This window comes from Pteropus medius, unplaced genomic scaffold (assembly GCF_902729225.1).
Source record: "Pteropus medius unplaced genomic scaffold, Ma_sr-lr_union100, whole genome shotgun sequence".
In the NCBI taxonomy this organism is placed as follows: Eukaryota; Metazoa; Chordata; class Mammalia; order Chiroptera; family Pteropodidae; genus Pteropus; species Pteropus medius.
In genome coordinates, this window is record NW_024349797.1 from 6,649,825 (window position 1) to 6,669,781 (window position 19,957).

General features: G+C 36.0%; 1 protein-coding gene and 1 pseudogene across 1 annotated transcript in view; one reads left to right on the forward strand and one right to left on the reverse strand.

The window, feature by feature from the left end:
* Positions 1 to 19,957, forward strand: part of NRXN3 (neurexin 3) — a 1,605,778-nt gene that overhangs the window by 1,372,579 nt on the left and 213,242 nt on the right. The gene's annotated exons all lie outside the window — the stretch shown is intronic.
* Positions 7,084 to 7,201, reverse strand: LOC120619876 (uncharacterized; annotated as a pseudogene).

The window sequence follows — 19,957 nt, forward strand, 5'->3', positions numbered from 1 at the left end:
ATGTGATGATAGATAGATAGATAGATAGATAGATAGATAGATAGATAGATAGAAGATTGATAAGTAGATAGATAGATAGATAGATAGATAGATAGATAGATAGATAGATAAAATACCCAACTATCTACAGATGAGCATTTACTTGCATAGGTTCGTATAAATGTGGACTTTTGATTTTTAGGGGACCAGTGGAAAATAACTACCAAGGTGATTAGAGGTGGGAATGACTGGAGATTAAGGAATAGAGGATGCAGGCAGGACCTGATGACAGCAATTTAACTCAAAACCTTGTGAGACTTGGAACACAAGCACTGCAGCTCTGAGGTCCAGAGGACAGTGCTTTATACAGATGATGAGAAGCAACTATTTTCTTCCACTCTACTACTGACAGTAGTACAGCCTCAGCACCTAGGGGCTCAGCCAATCACTCGAATATATCTTCTTTGGTTGAATGACAGAGGAAGAGCCTACAGGGGCTTCAAGGTCGGGATTTTTACTGAGGTCGTACATAGCAGGAGGAGAGAGAACTCCCCATATGAGCAAAGGAATCAGCAAAGGATGAATAAACAGGAAGGATTAAACAGGAACCTTTATGCAGCCAATGAACACGTAAAACTACCTCCTTCAGCCTTCTAGACAAAAGTGTAGAAGATTTTGAGTAATAGCTGGGGTCAGGTAGCTGGATATGCCTTGCTTACATTTGAGAACAAAATGGGTAGATGTCTTTCTGTTCCAAACTCGGAGTCACTTTTTAAGTGCTAGAGACTAGAAGACAGATGTAGCCCTGTAAGGAAATGGGCTGTTCCTGTCTTAATAAATGCGTTGCATTTTTCCTATCAGTGTAGAATGACAAAGGACCTCTTTTGTGTTAGAAACTGACCAACAGTTTCTAAAACTAAAATTAAACATTGAGTTTATTTTACTCAAGTGATTTTATGCCCACAACACCAGGAAGAGTTTGGTCAAAGGGAGTGTAATCTGAATAAAAGTATAATCTTTTTAGTTTTAGGAAGACGCTTGATAACAGTACCTGTGTTTAGTGAAGAACCTTAATGTTCCCTTTCAGTAATATTCTCTTAAATACAAGTTATGAGTAGACAGCAAACTGCTATGGACTTATTAATTAGTGTACACACACCACTTACTTCCCTGTATCTTGGCCATGTGTGCACATTGGCTTTATGGCATCTGAAGGCCAAGCTTGTGGTTGAGCATATGGTGCCCCTTCAGATAAGCACACTGCTTCTCTCTCTGCTTATCTAATCATAGCAACAGAGAAATTGACTTTTCATTTTTCTTTTCCCCAGGCCCTTGGAGATGTATGTGCCAGATACTTGGCATTCCTAGTAAGAGAGTCAATCATAATTAGGATTCAAAATTAGAGTACATTGCCAGCTAGGGCCTGTCATGTTTTATATTATTTGTGTGAGCAAATACAATATAACTTGAAAGCAGCAAAAGAAGAAAAATAAGTAAAACTCATATTTTTCATATTAATAATCTTGTGAAGTTTTATCTTACTGGAATGTTAGATAAAACTGAGTAACCAAAAAATATAAAATATAAAGATTTACCTGAAACTCTATTCTTTCGAGTAATAGTTTTGTTTGAAAATGCCTGTTGTATAATATTGGATGTGGTCATATGTTGACTGGGAGGTTTACTGGAAATTAACTGGAAAAACATGATATAGTCAGTCATTCCATGGACTTTGCCCTTGGAGCTTGCTTTGATTACACCTTTTTCAGCGTGGTCAGTGTTTCACAGGTGAACGTATAACTGTTTTCTACTTGAATCCATTCAGAATCTATTGATATACTTTACCAGGGAAAAAAATATTCTTGGTAAAGAAACCACACTTTCCTTTTGGATATGGCACCCTATTGCCCTTAATGAATAAAAGCCATTACCCACTTACATGTTAGAAGTTAGGCTAAAAGAATTCTCTGGGACTCCATTGCTTTATAAAGCGAGAGGACATATTTGGATGAACTCCCTGAAGTTAAATAATTTGTTGACTATCCTGGTAGTTGGTGGTAGAGCCTAGATTAGAACTCATTTCACTTATTTAAAAGCAAACAAACAAAAATGAAACTGATCTACTTTGCAGTGCCCAACGTTAGGGAAACTGGTGGGAGAGGAAAGGGTCTTTATGACAAAGCAGGTACCAGCGCGGAGTTCCCTTTCTCAGTCCTAGCATTCCCCCTCTTCCTTTTCACACTGATCCTACTCATGCCTTCTTAGTCTGTTGCTATGGTGGAGAGATGCCTCTAGAACACATTTTGATTGTAGGTTGAGGCCAACAAATTCTACTTTCATGGCACTTGGAATCCTGCGGACATTAAAATCAAGTGTAACATAGTTCTTTTGTTGTTTTGAGAGAAGCTATTGTTGAAATCCTTTTTCATACAAGATTTTTGTGACAATATTATTCATTCCTACTTTCTTTTGCACCAACACTAGCTGTTTATATACATCTCTGTGTTTTAATTCTTTTGTCACTGATTTATTGGCATAAACAAATTATTAGCCTAAGTATAGTAATTGTAGGTTGCATCAAGCTGTTATGTCATTGTCATCTCTGGACCCAAGTGAACCTGCTTGTAACTAAATACTAGTAACTCCTACTCTTGTCAAAAACTTCAGTCACAGTGATTACCAGTTGAGTGCTATTCCCTCCTCACCACGGTTGAGTGTTTTCTGCATTTTCCACTTAGAACGGTTGTGCCAGAATTTTTCACTGGGAGCCATTTTTAAAGCCTTTATTATCCTCACTACAGAATATGGCAGCATTTCATGGGCAGTTTTCACAGAGCTTTATATCTTAACATCAGCTTAACTCCTTGTGAATGCTTTCTTTTGTTTTGAGTGAAAGGTGTTACGCAAACTTAAATTTTTGCTCTTTTTAAAAAATAAACCAGGATAAATTGTTCAGTAAGATAATTTTGCCACTATAGTAAGTATCTCTTCCCTTGACTTCTTCTTGGAAAGCTCTTATTTCAGCTTTCACTGTGAGAGCTTTGTTATTCTCACCACACACTTCTGTTAAGGAGGCCTTTGGATCACCGCCATTGTGAGTCTTTGCTGGACGCTTCTTTCAAGGGTTCCACCACCTCTCTTAATTGCATGTTTTAAAAATCAGGCTAGCAATGTGTTAAAGTTAAATAGCAAATTTATTTAAGATAAACATGTAAATTTATATGCTCTGAAATACATATTCAGCCATGCACATATAGATTTCAAAAAACAAAAACAAAAACAAACAAACAAAAAAAACAGAATTGAGCAAGAGGAAAGGGGAGAGAGAAGTCTTTATATATAAATGGAAGAGCCAAGGTATAAACACTCTTGTGTGTGAACATCCAATTTCTGGACTAAGATGTATTGTAAGTATATGTGTAATACCTCTATACACAGATGCATACGTACTGCCTTTCCAAATACCACCAAATCTTGGTGAGCAGGATTCAGGAGACAGTTGATGGTAAGACCTATAACTCAAATAGGAAAAGGTCTTTAATATTAATTGGTCATCTGTTTTCATTTGTGGATATGTAACACTTTAAAAAGTGATCTGAATTAGAATTTTCCAAATTGTGTTTGTGCTCATGCTTATTGATAGTTTTCTCTGCAATCTCAGTTCCTCTTTGAGTAATAAAATTCTTAAATGATAAATCTAGCTAGGTGACTTATAGTCATGCTCAAATATTATTATAGGTCATTTCAGATTCATCCCAAGAAAAAGTCACCTGTTAAGATGTCAATTCTGAGCAATTTCTACATTTTGTCCATTCTATTGTAGATATGGTTGTCATTCACAAACAGCTTGTTCTTGAATTCTAGGTCTATATAACTATTGTAACATCATAAATCAAAATACTGTTATGGTCTTATAAGTGACTATACTGTGGATGTTTTAGAATTGCATATTCCATCTTGCTCAATTGGTCCCAACTCAGATCTGCTTCACTTCTGAGTCAAAGGACAGCTTTACATGTCACTGCACTTCGCGCGCTCCACCTGTGGACTTTAAGCCCACTTGTACCCTCTTGGTTTCTTACCGAGGGTGAGAAACGTTCAGTTTGAACTCAACTGACAGTTTTTGTTGATGAGCCGTGAGAGAGATTAAATTCTGTCTTGCTCTTCAACTGTTCCTGAGGCTCCGTGGGACTTATAGGAATAGAATTTTATTTGTGTCAGTAATGTTGACAGCCTTGATTTTGACCATAGAGAGCTGAGATGTTGATTAAGAAGGGTCCTGTCGACCACAGTTTAAATGCATAACAGATGAACTGGGAGGCTTCGTGTTTGTCTATCCATGAACCCATTGTTAGCAAATGTGCTTCGGATTTTAATTTCTTTACTGACTCGGTAATATCTGTCAAATATGTGGACTTATTTCAGGGAAATTTTTATTTTTATCCAAGACTTATTCAGTGTTGTATTCCAGTTGTGTATACTCCAACATATTGTTCCTTTTGGAAATAAAATTAGAAATGTTCAGCGTAATGAATATTTAAGAGAGAATGCATAACAGGATAACAAAGAAAAAGAAAATAAGGAAGAGAAGGATTGTAAATGAGAAGTAAGTACAAATGATTTGGAATATATTTCATCAAAAATTGCTTTTTAAGTATCACTTTCTCTTTCTGCAGAAGACATTATTGAACAAAAATCAAGCTCGATGCAATTCAATTTAAATTTATCACTCTATTATTTTAATATATTTACTCAGGGTTAACAACTCATTAAGCACCAAATTGCTCACTCTTAATGAGTCTCTGATGCTAAAATCGAGCTGACTTAAACTTTACTGTAAAATAACAACAGTACTATTGCATAAGGATGTAATAAAAATTAAGTAAATGCCACTGAATGCCTGTGGACTGGACATCAGATTTGCAACATGAAATAGAAAATATATCATATACACGTTGCTTACAGAAACATGAGTAATAGATTTTGTCCACAAAAACATAATTAACTTACTTTTGTTTTGCTGTAGTGGATTCTATAAAGCAAATCATATATATTTATTTGCACGTTTACCTTGTTTCTATTAAAAAAAAAAGAGTTCTAGAATCTGTTAAAAATAGTATCGACATGTAACCCACAAGCACTAGACTCCATCAGCCTTTAACCACTGTCAAGGTTATGATGACACTAGTCAATATAGGGTTAATCGTCATACATCAGCACTCTTAAAATGTTAGCTAGTTATTTCTGGGACATCCTTCAGGAGTGTGTCACATGTACTCACAAATCAGTCAGTCATCTTCAGACCTCATATGATATCCAAGTTAGTCCTTTTTCTCCACCATCCCATTGTCCATGAAGCATTGCCCTCAAATCTGATTGCATATGTCCAACCACAAAAACCATCTATCATGAGAACCACATATGCCCTTGATAGAGGAGCTTATCACTGCCCATGCCTGTAGTCCCCTGGGTGTCAGAGCAGTGCTGCTTTTCCCATAGAGAAGAGATCAGTGGTCTCTTCCCCAGTGCTACATCACAGAGTGTCACCTGGGCTAAGAAGTTCTGCTTGTGCCTGAGATTTTGAAATTTTCTCTTAAATTTTAATTTTTCTCTCAGCTTTTGCCTTCAACCCATTTTCAAGCCATACCATCCCCTTGATCGTCCTAGGTCTCTCAATACCTTAACTCCAGCAAAAACTCCTTCCTTCTCTTTCATTATGAAACAGATTCCATGACTATCAGTGGAGCAAATGGACAGTGGTAGGAGGACATAGAACACTGACGTAATATTTTCACTAATGGCATTGGGCCCTCGTACTTCCAACCAAGAGCCTTGTTATGACTTTATTCTCAATGTCTATGGCTTTGGTCAACATTTGGATGAAAAATGTTTATGAAAATGCATGCTGTTTATGTTTCTAGATATGATCCATACTGTTCATGTTAGAAGCTATGAAATTTAAAGAAATTCACTTTTATTCTTTTTCTTTTTTTTTCCTACAAAAGTTCACTTTTCAGTCAGCATGCCTTCAGTGAAACTAGCATTTAGGAATCATTATTACATTAATTTACTTTAATTTGAGCCACAATCCTATTTCATCCTTGTCAATAAGCAATCTTGTGTTAGCATTAAAAATTGTTTAAAATATACATGAAAATTATTTCTTGTTCTACCTTGGTCCATACCTTAATCAGTATTTTCACAGACTCACAATTGCCAAAACAAACAAACAAAAAAAACCATAAAGGGAAGCTTAAATTTAAAAAAAAAATCCTAGAATTACAAAAATAAGCCTCTTTAATAAATTTTTAGATAATTTAGTAGTCCAAATTTGAGCATTAAAACTAGCCTATATACTGTATTTGAGGTAACTATAATTTTCATGTTTCTTTCAATTCAATGTAACTTGCGTATTTAATATTAGTGAGTTTTTAAAATTTATTATTGGCATAGCTTCATAAGTTTCGAGCTTGGTATTTTAAGAATTCAGTAATAACAGGGTTTCCATTTCTGCATGGTGAGCATTCTCTAATTTACTTTCACTCTTCCTTCCATGTAAGTGAACTCTTTTTGATTCAGTCATTTTCATGATAGACTCATTTTCTTACCCTGGGGTTTATTTTGGTATTTGGATAAAGTGATGGTTTGCTTTGGTTGGTCTAATTTTTTTTTTTTTTTGAGGTACAGGGTACATACAGTGGAATGCTCAGGTCTTAAGTGTGCTATTTAGTGAGTTTTGATAAATGCATACAACTGTGTACCCACACCTAATTAGTACAGAACTTTTTAATATCCCCTAATTAGTACAGAACTTTTTAATATCCCCTGAAAGTTCTCTCATACCCATTCCCAATTATCCCTCCCCCTAAGCCACCACTGATTTAACTTCTATCAGCATTGTTTAATTTTTCTTATTCTAGACTATCATAAAAATGAATTTACATAGTATGTCTTTTTTGATCTGCCTTCTTTTACTCAGAATATTGCTTTTGAGATTCGGTGGATTGCTTTTTTTTTTTTTTTTTTTAGAGGAGGCAACCCATGGTTGACCTCACAAATTGCAAAGACCTTGTCAATTTATAATCCCTTATTTTTTATTTTTTACACCTACAGCACCTGGTCTTCCTAGGTGGTCTCCCATCCAAGTACTAACCAGGCCTGACCCTGTTAGCTTCCACGATCAGACAGGATCGGGCTTGTTCAGGGTAGCATGGCTGTAGACTGGATTGCTTTTAATTATATACACATGCAATTGAGTCTCAAAGACTTGAACAAATCAGAATTTCTTGTGAAGTTAGACGATGTGATTTGCCACCTATTGAATGATTAAGATGAAGTTATATATTTAGGTGACTTCAAAGACCCTGAGATGGGTTTTTACCACTAAAATAAAATATTTTCTATCTTCTCCAATTATTGCTTTGAAATGTCAGTATTCTTTTATAAATTAAATGACTTATTTAGCCTAATTATGACCTCAACCCAAAGACAACGTCACAATGACTTTTTCTTTGTAATATGTTCATGCTCAGCCTCCTACATACTAGTGAATCCCATCCACTTCTAATAGTAAAATCAACTAACAGAATAGTTACTTATTTTCATCTTTCTTTTATATCTTTTGTAAATATTTTGGTAACATGATTTTCCAGGATCTTTACTTTCTTAAAAAAGAAAAACAATGTGATTAAGACTAGACCATTTAGCTAAGATCCTAAAGAGCTAAACTAAACTTGAATCATGAGTCAAGCAGAGATTTTATCATCTGTCAACAAACAGTAAGAATATTTTTGTCTCAGAATGGAAGAAGTAAAATGAGGCAGCAAGTGAAAGAATGCCTTAAAAAATAGCAGATAAAGTCCAGAAATGTCCAGCTGTGGGTTTGATGAAAAATAGCGACATACCTGACATCATTTAGAATCTTATTTGATAAATAAGTTATATATTTTAACTTTCTGGTAGTTTAAAGGTAAAAATATAGTAATTACTTTTTTTAATATCCTTATTAGATGCCATACATCTGTTGTGATATCAAATTTGTTTGTGCACTGAGACTTATTAGGCTACTAGTCCATATCTTAGCACCTGTTCATATGGAATCCTTGAAAAAAATCTTGACTTCATTTTGAGATAACTTGTTCCCCTCATTGTTGATTGCTTTTAGTATCAATTCAGTAAGTGAGAAGAAACTACTATTATAATGATTTACATTCTTAAGAAAATAAAACTCTAAAATTTATAAAATGAGAGGATTAGGGTATTTCAGAAAATATTTGTGTGTGTGTGTATTTTTATATGTGAGTGTTAAACAACAGCATTTAAAAAATCAATTTTGAATAAACAAACAAACAAAAAAAGCATGAACAAATACATTGTTTTTCATTTATCTGTTGCCACTTCAGAATGATACACTAATTTAATTATGGTAGTAGAGATATAACTATTAATTTGACGGATCATTATTTAACAATGATTCATTAGTTTTTAGAAAATAAAAAGTTAACAACCGATATGGTATGCCTTCCTTAGTCTCTTAAGACAGCACTACGGGCAATCAAGACAGCTCTATTGGTTTGAATAATAAAATGGTAATAATCTCAGAACACATAATTATTATAATGGTACAGATGTGCTTAACTTTACAATAGATGTTCTCCTAGATGCTCTGTGTAAATCAATTTATTTAAAGTTGAGTGATCATTTAAGTGTTTTAGGACAACTCAATTGCTTAGAGAAACCCTTTGAAGTTTTATTTTCTAATGCAAAAAACCAATGCTGACTTATCTGCTTTGTAAATTAGAGTGTTTTCATACTAGATATGTTGAGAATCGACACATTCATTTAAGTGTAAAAGTTTTTTTGAAAATAATGTCTAAGTATATATAATTTAGCTGTTATAGGATATAAACGAATTGATGTTTTAGTAGTTCTCGGTCTAGAGCAGGTGGTAGGAGGCTATCAGAATCATTGGGGCTAGGGTGTGTTTGGATTACACACACCCCCATGTTCTCATGAAAACCAGTGCCACGAAGAGCCACCGATACTAACCAGAGTGTGTTGGATCTTTGAGATATTTGAGGGCCAAAAATAAATGATGAAGAATTACAACCTAGAGATCTTGTATCTTTTAGAATAAGTGTATCCTTTTGGTTGTACATCCTTTTAAATGAAGGTGGTCCCTAGAATAAGTTACGGTCAACAACAGTGCAAGTGACATCTCAAGCCTACTAAGAAATTCCAACTCCTAGGGAATTTCAGCAATCGATATTTTGAACATCAATTTCTCAACACTTTGGGTCTTCAAGGCATTCTTCTAGAGTAAAGAGGGGTCCAGGTCTTGAGTGAAGATACCCCCAAAGTCTGTGGGAGATAAACTCCTTTTCTCTGAAAAGGAGAAAAATTCTGAGCCTGTGAGAGTTGACATAACAGTTAAGAGAGTAGCCTTTGAGCAGCTCTGAGTGCCTGTGGGGCCTCCATTCAGTTTAAAGTTGTGTTTATTAAATAGGGATCATTTCTTCTAGACATATCTTTTCAAGACATCATGATGATTTTAGTTATTTTTTCCCACATATTAGATGGTTCCAAGATTATTTCTGTATAGCTTATTTAGCACTTTAAACAATTGTTGATACCATACAGTTGACATCATTTATGCGTATTTTAATTGAAAGTTAGTGATTGTTCATTAGTGCTTAGTTCTATGACAGTGTTAAAAATACCTTCCAAAATTAATTGGTTGTGAAAGTCATCCATAGAATGCATGTCTTACATTAGCCAGCTTATGTTTGCCAGTGCCACCCCCTCTCTATTCAACCAGCTGTACTTCTGTTCTCTAAGACAATGGAATTAGAACAGACCACCTGCCTGTATTACCTACCTATCTTGTTCATATTGTAGACAGTCATCGAGAGATGAAAAGGGATATGGAATATTGATTTACAGTGAACGCCTTCCCATGCTACCTGCATTGGATACGTGAGATTTAGCTTTCATTGTCATAGTTGCTCACTGTGAAAGCCTTAGATGTAGTATGGGAAAAGCTTATACTCTCTGCCTAGAACTGTACTGTTCAATATAATAGCCACTAGACATGTGTGACAATATTGAGTAATTAAAATATGGCTAGTGTGAATGAGGAAATGAGTTTTAAATTTTATTTAAGTATAACTTTAAATTTAAATATAAAACTAAAGCAGTATAAAATATTTTCTGTTAAACTCAGCTTTATTGTTCTGGGGCTATGTTTCACCTAAAGCTTTGGTGAAACATTGGGGCTATGTTTCACCTAAAGCTTTGAAAATTTAGCACCTAAATTGCAGGGTGCAGTATAAGTGTGAAATATATACTAGATTTTGAAGACAGTATTAAAAAAAGATGTTATCTCATTAATAACTTTTATATTAATTAGATGTTGAAATTACAATATTTTTAATAGATTGGATTACCTAAAATATGTTATTAAAATTAATTTAACATATTTCTTTATACTGTTTTTTTAATATGACTCCTAGGAAATTTATAATTACATAGTTGGTTCACATTATACTTCTGTAAAGCTGACCTAGAACCTTCTGAAATGTGTGGCAATTATTCTTCTATGGTTTCATAAAGAAAATATTAATCCAAGGCTAAGGCTTAGTTGTACGAGACTGAAGACAGCAGGTTTTCTGCATGGTCTTCACCATGAGAGAAAGGACCTCTTTCCCAATATATAAGAGGACCAAACCTGGGCTTTGCAATCCTTTTGGACCCATAACGTCATCCCTTAAATGGTTCTCCTGTGCTTGCCATTTTTTTTTTTTTTGTATGTAGTGCATCCATTCTGGCAGTGGGTTTAAGGGTTTTGTCCCCATTTCTTATTTTTAATCCATGAAATGTGCATGATGGAGAGAGGTAAGCTGATTGTTCAGAACTGCAATAAAGATGCAGCATGATATAGTTTGAAAGAAGTGAGTTTGCATCCTCGTTCTTCCCGTTATCTGCTGCATGACCTTGGGGAGATTACTTGTTCTAAATTTCAGTTAATTCATCTAAAAATTATATCTAGTAGGGAAATTTGAGATGTCAAAATTAATGAGATATATAAGAAACGAGAAATATGAAAATATCCAGTAGATAGCAGGTCCTCAAATACGTTCTGAACCAAGACAACCTAAGTTTTAAATTTCTGTCATTACTTGATGACCACAATGAATCCTAACTGTTAAAACACATACAGCAGTGAGTCTGACACACACCAGCTTACCAAATTGACTCCCTACCTGGTGAAGGGAAGATCCCATTTCTCTACTATTTCAGTTCCTCTTTCTATAATCTATGCTAAACTTTCAGATCTCCCACTACATTAAAATTAAAATTACCACTTAGATTAGAACAAAATATTGTCCCTGATTGTGAGGAAAAGAAACAATATTTTCAGCTAGAGCTAATTCTTTAATATACCATGATATCTGGTTACATTTTTTTTTTTTTTCCTAACATGGAAATTACTTTTCAGCCTTCTCTGAGAAAGTTCTTTACCAACAACATCCCAGTGCAAATTAACCTGTTCTGAGATTTGTTTTGTGCTTTGGAAGTGCTTGTCAGACAAGCTTTCAACACAGAGATGTGTGATTTACATTAGTTTGCATAAGAAAATGTTACTTCAGGGACACTTTCTCTCTTTATTTCTTCTGATACTACAGAACAAACAAAGAGAGTCAGGTGAGTATTCTTAGTAAGTAGATAAATCATTTGGGACTCACAAGAAACAAAAAGTACAGCATTATTAGTCAAACCTTAGTTCTCCCCCACAATGCTGTCTAATGTCTCATTATTACTGTTGATAATTGTTGTTGTTATTATTTATTTTCCAGTTTGTGTGTCTGGTCCCAGTAAAACCCCTTACCTCTGTATCTTTCTACCTGTTAGTGCCACTTCATGTTAAAGAGAACTTATTGAAAGTAGTGGTCAGTGTGAGCCTTTGTCTTCAAAGACATAGTCCTTTCTGAAAACTTAAGTAAAGAATTCATAGACTGAGTCAGGACCTTCTACCGGTGGAAAACAAAAAGGCTCAGACTTGGCATTTGAAGTCATTTTTCTTTAAATGTAAAATATACAGGCAGAGAAAGGGATCAGACTAATTAATTTCAAGGCATAAAGACTAAAGTTAAGTTGCATTTGAACATCAAAGGTGGAACATTTCAAGATACCCAATGAAAGAATCTTTATCCAAAGCCTCACCAACCCCCAGTATAAGCACTAAATAATTATTTTAAATTTGAACACTCAAACAAGAAAATAAAAATGTAGGAGATAATTTTTTTAAATCACTATGTAGTGATTGGGGGAATGGAGAAGTGAAAAGGTGACGTGAGATTTATTTTTTTAAGGCAGATATACTTTGAATAGGAAAAGACAGCGATCTTGTAAGGCTAGATACACTCGCAATCTTCTTTGCAGTGTTAATATGATTGATGCAGAAGATTTGGGGTGGTGGCAGAGAGGCAATCAGGGATTTTGTGTGCAACATCATCTTCAAAAAGTCAGGTCATGGTTATCAGACAGCTTGCCATAGAATCTTAAAGAATACTCCCATTTCCCGTCTAAGGCAGCCATTTTCTCCTGGCATTCCTGATAAAAGATCATCTACCTCTCGTGCCAATGTCTGGGTCTCCTGCTAAAGGTTACGATGGAGTTTGGGCTCTATTTGATAGTATTTTATATGGGAAGCTGAGAGTGCCAGCATAGTATCTGTTTGTCAGGGTTGCTGAGGTAGCTGGTGATATGAAGAATGTCAGTGAGCTGTGTCACTAATAGCTGCTGAAGCTCTTTGTTATCCACAAAGTAGAGCTTTTGAAACAGTCTATACTTGGGCTTGAAGCCTAGGCAGAGTCTCCTCTGCTTCCCTCAGAAACTATTTCTTAGCACTAGCAATGCTGATTATACCCAGTAGGATATCGGTGTGAGGAAAGCAGAGGAGAGATTGACATCATGTAGAATATGGAAGAAGAGCACGCGGACTTGTGCTTTTGAGGTGCAGTGATTCCATTTAATAGTAAAGTGTGGTCAAAGAGATGACTTCAGCTTTGGCTAGATTATCAAATCCTCTTTCCATGATGAAGAGCGGATAATATATAGAGTGGTTAAGAAGAGGTGGAAATGGGATGGAAAGAACAGTCTAAGAATCACGTACTTTGAACCTCAGTATTTTTCAATGCAGTCTCTTCTGTGTTTCGACACCTCCAATTTGCAGGAAATTTAAAAAAAAAATGAATCTGCTATTTGACATTTCATAGAGCCTAACTCGGAAATCTTAAAATAATCAGATAACTTGTAATCATTCTCTTCCATGTTGACTTTTCAAATATTTTAAAACAACTACATACTATCCAACCCACTTTTCAAAAATTGGGCCATTCTTTCCCATTCTTCAATTCCTGAATCTATTTCCATAATTATTTAAAGACTCCTAACAATTGTGCCACAATCATATATACAAGTCCCCTCATTATCCCAGAATAGCACTCGCCTTATCCTGTAACTCGTTGGGAGAACCTAATTGTGCCCCTATTATCTCCTCTCATACTCTGAGCTGATCTCCCTCGATAATCACGTGTATTGTGATTTTTCTAGTGAGCGGATCATTTCTCTTGTGAGAAAAAAATAAAAAGTACCTATTCCCTTGTATCTTCGTACCTCTGTTGTAAGCAATAGCCCTAAACCTTCTTTGTTCTTGCTCCAGACAGATCATAAACGTCACACTCCTAACAAACAACAAAGCAAAACAAAACTTTATCAGTTATTATTGGACTTTGTGCAAGACTTAGTTAATCCCCATCATCCACTTAACTGATACTATCCATGACAACAACAATAATATATAGAGGCAGCTTATTCTGTTCCAAGTAGCATTCTGAGCACTTACATATATTTACTCAGTTGACACTAACAATAATTGCTTTAGGTGGATATTATTAGTATTTCCATTCTATTGAAATGGAAAGTGAAACTCAGAGAAGTTAAGTTGCTTGTTCAAAGACACAAAACCGAAAGGTGGTAGAGCTGAGGTTTGCATTCAGGCCATTTGTCTCCAGGGTCCATGGTCTTTTGCTATTACTCCATGCTGCAATGTCTACTTACAGGAGTGTGTGTCTTTTTATGTTCTTCCCTGTTTTGGTGAACCTTATTTCATCTTTTATATCTTTTTAAATTCTGAGCTCCTTAGAGATTTTTCAGTGTGGCCATTTAAATTTCTTTAGGTCCTCTAGCGTCTGAATGGAAGAGAGCATGTTTTCCATCACATATAAAACCTATACGAATACTTCAGATGCACAAAGTTTGAGTCCCTTGAGGTCAGGGCCTAAAGGAGAAAGTACCACAAAATAAGCAACAATGATAAAATTCAAAGGAAGATAAAGCCCCCATATATTTTAAGGTCAAGAACTAGAATCTACAAAGACACTATCCTGGTTTAGTAGCAAAGGAAGGAAAGTAACATAAGGTGATTCAGCTGGGGAGGGATGTGAGGCCAACAAGTTAGACTGGTGGAGCTAGAAGGTAAGCTCTGTGGATCCAGTTATGGAGGAGGATGCCAGGAGAGGGGAATGCAGTGGGATACAGATTCTCAATTCTCCAGACAGCTTTAAAAACCAGAGGCCCGAGCACCCAGGTCTCGATTTGTAATGCCATTCTCCAGTGAAAGGAACCAAGCGTTTAGAGGGAAATGCTAATTCTGGGGCTAGGCAGGGAATGTACAAGATGAGTCTGGAGCATCTTATAGTGACAGAAAGTAAGAAAGGGCAAAAGGACAGAGAGAAGGAGGGAGAGAGAGAGGTAGGGAGGGAGGGATGGAAGAAGAAAGAAAGGGAAGGTAAGGAAACACAAACAGAATGATAAGGGTATGTCGCAAGGACTAAGGAGCCAACCGAAAGAATTCCCAATAGCCAAAGCCAATTTAAGCAACAAAATAAAGTAATATTGGGTTATAACGCCAGATATAAAAAAAAAAAAATGTGAGTCTGTATTACCGAATAAATGAGTAAATGGAAGGAGAACAGACACATATCCCATATAAAATAATTACAAATAACTTATGTCAGTCCTATCCCATTGAGGAGGTGGAGTCTAACTTCCTATTTCTTAAGACATCACATAGTGTACAGTACGGAAAAGGGGAAAAAGAATAGTTTTCATGAAATAAAACTAACAAACACTACCTCAGTTGGGTAATCAAGGTCAACATCAATAGAGATAGTCAAATTGATAGTATTTACCCTTGATATGATACAATGAAATTTAATATGATATCCTAGCTGGGATCCTGAATCAGAAAAAAAGACATTAAGTAAAAACTAAGAAAATCAGAATAAAGTATGTGTTTTAATTAATAATTATGTATCAGTCTTGGTTCATTAATAGTGGCAAATGTATCATATTAATGTTATATGTTAAAAATGGGAAATTGGGTATGGGATAAATAGGAATTTTGTACTATCTTTGCAATTCTTCTGTAAATATAAGACTATTCTAAGATATAAAGTTTATTTTACAAATTCAGGGGCAGAGACTAACAGTTATGCAGCCAATCCTGGAAGTCTCTGGGGGAAGTGGCCCTGGGACCTTATGATGTCATCATTAAAAGGGGTCATCTGAAAGTAAGATAATGAAAGTCCCCTGACATAAGCTGTATAATAAAATCAATGTAAGGCCAACCTTTGACTACAGCTGTCCAGTCCTTCCCTATGAGTCATTCATTATCCAAAAGTTTCTGATTTCCTGGAATAATCTGTAGTCTCAAATTTCAAGGTAACTTTTTCATAACATCTTTCATATTACAACAGCTACGCGTGAGTATCTGTATACATGAATTCATGTATCGATAAGTGGGCAATGTTAATTAGAACTTTATAACAACTAAAGAGTCTAAAAAGACCTAATGTTGGTGTGCAGACACTGCTCTGCACATTCACATCTTGGCATTCTAGAGAAATTGTCATTGCTACTTCTTTCTTAAGCTATAAAGCACTAAATGCTTTAGAAATATGAGTGAGAGGGCTGTGGAAGGAAGGAAAGAGAGAGGAGGAGAGAGGGAAGAAAAGAGGGAGGGAGGAAGGGAGGGAGAGCACTCCTTGAATATCCCTGTGGCATTGTCAGGCTGTCACCTGGCCCTTCTCTCTTAGTCTCTGGGGCACACAGGTTTTCTCAGATACCTGTCCTCTTGGAAGGACATTGACTCTAAAGTTAGAAAGGACCTCTTCTCAACTCCAGTGAATGGAATTGGGGTCCGTTTTCTTCTATGAACTTACTAGCCCTTTCTGTGATGGACTGGATTCTGCATGTGATCTTTGTTGTCTCATTTCTGATGGAAGTCCAAGGATCCCCGAGCTGTCCGTATGATAAGGATGTATCTATGCTTTCTACTTTGTACTCTGATCCCACCTGAAAAATAGATCCTTCACATTCTTCATCATTTGGGCCAATAGCCTGAGTTTCCCAAACTTTTATTTGTACTTCTTCATTTGCAAGGCACAGCACTCCTAACTCTGTCCCAATTAAGCCCTCATTTCTATAAGCTTCTTTCCGACGCCTCTTTCATCAGAGTATATACTGTTTGCTCCAACACCTTATACAGCCAGTGCATTGTGTTCCCAGGTAGGAACATATCATGATGGTCTTTGTTCTAAAGTAATCTTAAAGGTCACCTTCAGTTCATTACATTAAAACAGAGGTTACAAATTTATATGCCTACCGGGGGCATATAAAAAAAATTAGCCAGCTGGGGCTGAGGTCAGGAAAACAATAATTCAGGCAAGACTGGCACTAACTCTTGGCCTACATGTCAAAGATATAAGAGAGAGTAATAGGGACTGTGGCATACTGAAGAATTTAGCCTCAAGGAGGCAGCCACTGCTCAGCTACCACCGGTCATTACAGCACAGGAATGCTGGTCCAGTCCTATGAAATTTTCTTACTTTTCAAGACAAGCCAGAAGCCAGGACTTTTATGTTCACTCTTTGAATTCATTACCTGTATTTAAAATTTCTTTTATTTAAAATACTGATTAGAATAAATAAAACAAATCTGGAAGCAAGATATTTCTCACCTATTGCAAAGAGTGCTGCCTCTGAACTTCAAGAAGAAAGAGAAGCACAGTAGACTGCCTTCATAATCCTGTGTTGTGTGAACAGGATTAATATCCATCCCAGTTGTAGGCTAACAATTTCACAGCAACCATGTAGTTATTACATGTTGTATATGTGAAGTTATGCCATAATGAGCGATCTCATAAGATTTTGCAGGCTATAAAACCATTTTATAGTTCCAAGAGAGAGCAGCTCCTGATTTAGTTGACAGTGGTTATTGTTTCTTTCTGTCTCACTTATTTTGGAATTAAAAAACAAAACAAAACAAATGCTCACGTAACTCTGTCTTCTCAATGCCAAGTTTTACAGTAATGTGCCGAGTTTTCTCATCTTATTTTCTTACAGCGAGCTTTTCCATATCTTCTGTAATTTCTAGCCAGTCTTTCCTTATGGTCTGACGAGGACTCAGCCTTTCTTCCGAAATATCATTAACGAGCCGTGCGAGAGAGAATGTGGGTCGGGGGAGGACTTCAGGCCTTTTGTGGTTTCCTTGACTCCAGCCTTGATAATCATACAGACAGGGACTCTGTCTTTGAGATGGTACCTGTGCCTGTGTCGAGATGAGCTCTTGTAACGTTATTTCAGAAGTATTTTCATGAGGAACATTGATGAGATTATCATTTTCATAGGCGACATCCTGCATGTTACTAAGTGATCTGCGATAAGGAGTCCTAGGGTCTGCAGAGGATCCCGCCTCCTTGGCCTTATTCGGCTCCACTGCTCCCGCCATCCTTATATATGCTGTCAGGATGTTGTATGGACAGCATCATTGGTGCCACACCCTTGCGTGTGCCCAGGCTGCCATCCCTTCTTTGCTGGAATAAAGGTCAGGAGACAAATGGCCATTCGTTCCCCAAAGTGATGGATCAAAAGTATAGAGGAGGATGCATGCTGTCGAGTTCTTGTTAATCATGCCAGCATGACGGAGGGGCAGGAACGGTGATTTCCATAGTAGAAGGGGCCTGATGGAGGTTGCAGCTTTGTAGCAGTTGTCTAGCCTGGAATTAGCTAATGAGGCTCTCTTTGTTTGGGCACTGGAAAGCCTCCAGAACCCACTCAGGAGGGAAATTAACAAATGTCTTTTTTGTTACCTCCGGATAAATCTTCAGGATGAAAAGTGCTTCTGTTCCACCTCTTCAGCCTTCTCCCTTCTTTTTCCCCAGTGGACCTTCAATTACTGTGGAGGCCAAAAAAATAAAAATAAAAATAAATAAATTATTCTTTGTTAAGAAACTAGCAATGGAGGTTTGAGAGTAAGGGCTAGTTAGAAGTGGCTGTGAGGTTCACAGCCTTCAGGTGATATTCTAAATAAACCTCATTCATCCGATCATTTCTGATTATTTCAACACTGGTTGTCTATGTAATGTATGGCTACCAGCAGCTGGCATTGTCTGAGAATGCAGATAGGGGACCAGTGGCAGTAACCTGACTCATTTCAATTAGGATGGACCATCTCGTAGGGTCACAGTTACATTTTTCTCTAATAAGTCTGCATGAATTTGATTTTTACAAAATGAGATAATTCTCTCATGGGCTTTCAGTTTCAGTTTTCAGTGATTTTACTGATTTGCGTTCATGTTGGAATTTCCAATGAATGAATTGTCAACAGGTATTTGTCAAACATTTATTTTGTGCCATATAACATTCTGATTATTGGGAATATCGAGATGTTTAATCCAGTGTCATAGTTTTCAAGGAACTCAGTGGAATAGGGGAAATAAAAATATAAAATATTTATGTGCCAATGGTCTAGGCACAATGGAAATGGTCAGCTTGGATGCACTTTTATGAACTGTTACGGGGAGAAATGAGGAAGTGAACTTTAGCAGAGACAGTTATGTTACAGATGCACATGACAATTTCTGCTGCTATAAGCTTTACTGGTGAATTTTCTTTGACAAAAGAATAAATATTGTTTGTGAAACTTTAAGTTATGTATGGATATGTTTATGTGTATGTGTGCATATATTCATTTTGCATTTGTGTGTCTTTGTGTGTTTGTACTGTGTCACAATAAAATACATCTACTTTTGGACTTAGCAGCCAAACATATTTGAAAGCTTTCCATGTAAGCGATAGAGACAATACAATTCAGAAAGCAACATTTATATGTTTCATTTACGTATTTTTATTTTCTAAAATCATTGATATAAAAGGTTTATTATACTAGTCAATCGGGAATAAGTAGTCTTTTCAGACAAAAAAAATCAGGGTTTTGACAAAGATAGTCTTCCTCCTGTCCTCCAATTCACATGTCTAACGCTTGAGAAAAATTAAATATTCAGCAGTGTGGAATTTCAAATTCAGATACATAAAAGGAGACTTTGTAGGTCCAGATGCAATATTCTAGCTATTCTGACAAAAGGAGAGAAATTCAGGCTTTGCTTGTAAATTGATTTTTTTTTTTTTTTGCCAGGAATACATCTTTTCTGGTGGGAAAATAGAATTTAGGCAATTCAAACAGAGGAAATAAACTTTTTCAAGACCATAGGGAACATAGCAGTTCGAGCCACATTTTTAGATGATAATCTACAAAACCTTTTTTTTTTTTTCCATATAGCAGACTAGGCTCTTTGATCCTCCTGGGGATCACTCTGATTATATTTTAAGGCTGTTTATATCTGATTTCATTGATAACTATCTCTAGATTTTTTACTTTTCTTCTTCTTTCAACTCAGTGCTTGTATTTTTGTCTCGACATTTGCTAAAAATTACTGCTAGACACCATAAGAAGTTCCGGAAACAGTAAGGTTCAAAATGTTGTACAACCAATATAATTCTGGAGGAAATAGTGGTAAAGAGATGAGTTTGAGAATTTGGTGTCCTTTGGATAAAATTACAATTTGTTTTGTTTT